We start from the raw sequence: 2,693 nt of genomic DNA on the forward strand, positions 1-2,693 counted from the left end.
AAGTCTTAAATGATAAAATGTGCTAATGAGGTGGTTTAATATCAGAAAGAGGCAGAAAATCTCCAGAGGGGGAAGTCAGAGTTGTGAAACTAAGCTTCACATGCTGAAATAGTCTCTCGAATGGGGTCCAGCATGGCTCTACTGGAGCAGTAAGGGGGGAAATGGCCAGTTTGACAAATATTAGACTGGTACTGGGGGAAATGCTTAAACATTTCTGCCGTATTTTGTTTTTTAAAACACCTTATTATGTGGTTTTAGTATTAAATTGTGATAGATATGTTTTATATGGATGGCCTCCTCAGGCCTCCTCTGATCTCGTCTGATCTTTGAAGTTAGTACTTGGATGGGGAACCGCGTGGGAATACCAGGTCCAGTATAGGGTGACTGTAAGTAACGAGACACAGCAGGTCATCTACCAATCAGAAGACTGGTTGTTTGAACCTTGGCTGCTACAGCCTGCATGCCAATGTACCCGTGTGCAAGATACTGAACCCACAATTACTCTGAGCTGCTTACTGGAGTGTGATTGTGTGAATTTTAAACAGAAAGCACTTCGGTGTAGAAATAAATGCCTGTGTGTGTGTGAGAGCATTTAGAGTGAGATATATATAAAATATTTTTTCATGTTTTGTGGTTGTTTTGTTTCTTAATAATACAAATAATATTCAATAAATATTCTACTGGATGTTTTTAAATATTTGTCTGAGATTTGTGGAGATACAGAAATTCTTTTATTGCTGCCATATAATCTGCATCATTATACCTGCATTAATAACATTCTTTACAGCATTATTTCATCTAATAATATTTCTCACAGTATTGATACTGCATTACAGCTGTTTATTGAAGATGTCCATTTGAGGATCCTTCCATTATGTTAACTTTTATTACAAGTACGGTTAGAAGTATTTTATACACATTGCATATCTGTGCTTACTTTGAGTTGATGTTCAGTTCATTAAGGGATTTAAGCTTCACTGGCGTGACTGTCCAGGTGATCCATGCTGAGGGAAACTAGAACATAGAAGGATAGCTGCATGCTTACAGTACATATAATACATATAATCTAGGAATGTGTCCGGCCTGAGGCCTCAACTCATTTGGTGTCTTAATATATTTTATTCTACTTGGTAACAGATGATCAGAGTCAATAATTAGCCTCAGAGACCCTGAGGGCTTGAAGTTTATTACCTTGTATGGAAGGTGTTATAGAAAAGAGAAGTTCTATGTCTGCTTATAGCTATTAAAGATGTACGATTAACTGTGACTAATGTCTGGAACCTATTTTAATCTGTCATTGACGCCATGGGGGGGCGTGTACCCCACTGCTTTATAAGTGTCCACAACATGTATTTTGGTCAGAAGACATATGTTGATGTTTTCTCCGGGCTGTTAATAAACTCATCGTTTGATTGCACTTTTCTGGGGCCTCCGTGGTTTGTGACACTGCTCTACATTGATTGATTTCGCGACAGATTCCATGGTTTCCAACTATTTTGCTGCATTCTCAGGAACCTTTTCTCTTCCTTTAGCCCATAAATGCACATTTTATTTCTTCCTTTCATATAAACACAATAAGTTGCTCTCTCTGTTGTCGCTCCCTGTTGTTTAAAGCTTCTGAGGGGCAGCCAATCAAAAGTGAGCTAATTTAAACAAGAGGGTGGCTATAAATTAGCGGATGAAGTGAAGGGTCACACCCCGAGCCTTCATGTTTTTGAACTGTGAATCATGCAATGCTACTCTTGCAGACTCCCCAAATAGCATTTTAATCTGGAAATGTGAATTTGTGATGTGAAGCTTTCCAGTCACACATTTTCATGGTTAAAATGTCACATTTTTCAAAGGCCTGTGTTTCAGTAACAGACACGCTCTAAATGAGACAGCTGCTGGTAGTGTAGCAGTTATACACAGTATTAGCATGAGCTACTCTTATCCCGTTTCAGTGGCCTAAAAGAGAACAAGAGCCAATGAGAAAATCAAATATTGAACCTGTCAGTCATGTAGGATCTCCAAGTATTGAGATAATACAGAAATAAACCAGAAAGATATCAGCTAGAAAAGCTCTTAGGGCTGGTGAAGCCAGCAGCCATGCAGAAACAGCAGTAGATATGGATGGGGGGGTTATTGGAATCACAATCAGCATTTGCTTGGAGAGGTATTCTGGCGAGGAATGGAGGGACAGGAAGTCCTGAGCAGCTAACTCGCGGTGGAATCATAACTGGCAAGGAAAGAGTGTGAGATTGGCAGAAAAACTCTGGGATTAGTTGGCTCTGAGAGCTGGGCAGCTGGCATACAAACAAATAAATTGACCTGACGCACAGGAGACAAAACTTACAAAAGAGCCAGACTGCTTAGGAGCACACCGTGCACGTGCACGTGCACACTGTAGTGTTTAAACCACTTTGGAAACTGAACAACCAGAGAGAACAAAAAGAGGGTATAAATGCAGCAGTTTTAATCAGAGGATGAGGCTCAGGTGTGCTGGTTGATTGAGCAGAAGGAGTAGCCACTCCCTCCACACGCATGCACACGCCACAGAAAGAGACAGAAACTGGAAATGTGAGGAGGGAGAAACGGGGGCAGAGGCGAGGAAGTGCTGGCAGGATCATAAAACGCGGCAGCAGTGGGACACAGCTCATTTGTCACTTAATAACCCCGATGTTGTCGCAGTCGATGCTTGCATTTTAAAAATC

The 2,693-nt window shown here is 40.8% G+C and overlaps 1 long non-coding RNA gene across 1 annotated transcript; it reads left to right on the forward strand.

Moving 5' to 3' along the window:
• Positions 1 to 1,057: 1,057 nt before the first annotated feature.
• Positions 1,058 to 1,417, forward strand: LOC113007122 (uncharacterized). The gene is made up of 2 exons (XR_003269854.1): positions 1,058 to 1,103; positions 1,146 to 1,417. It is a non-coding gene; the product is annotated as an uncharacterized LOC113007122 (long non-coding RNA).
• The last annotated feature ends 1,276 nt before the right edge of the window (positions 1,418 to 2,693 follow it).

This window comes from Astatotilapia calliptera, chromosome 15 (genome assembly GCF_900246225.1).
Source record: "Astatotilapia calliptera chromosome 15, fAstCal1.2, whole genome shotgun sequence".
Taxonomy (NCBI): Eukaryota; Metazoa; Chordata; class Actinopteri; order Cichliformes; family Cichlidae; genus Astatotilapia; species Astatotilapia calliptera.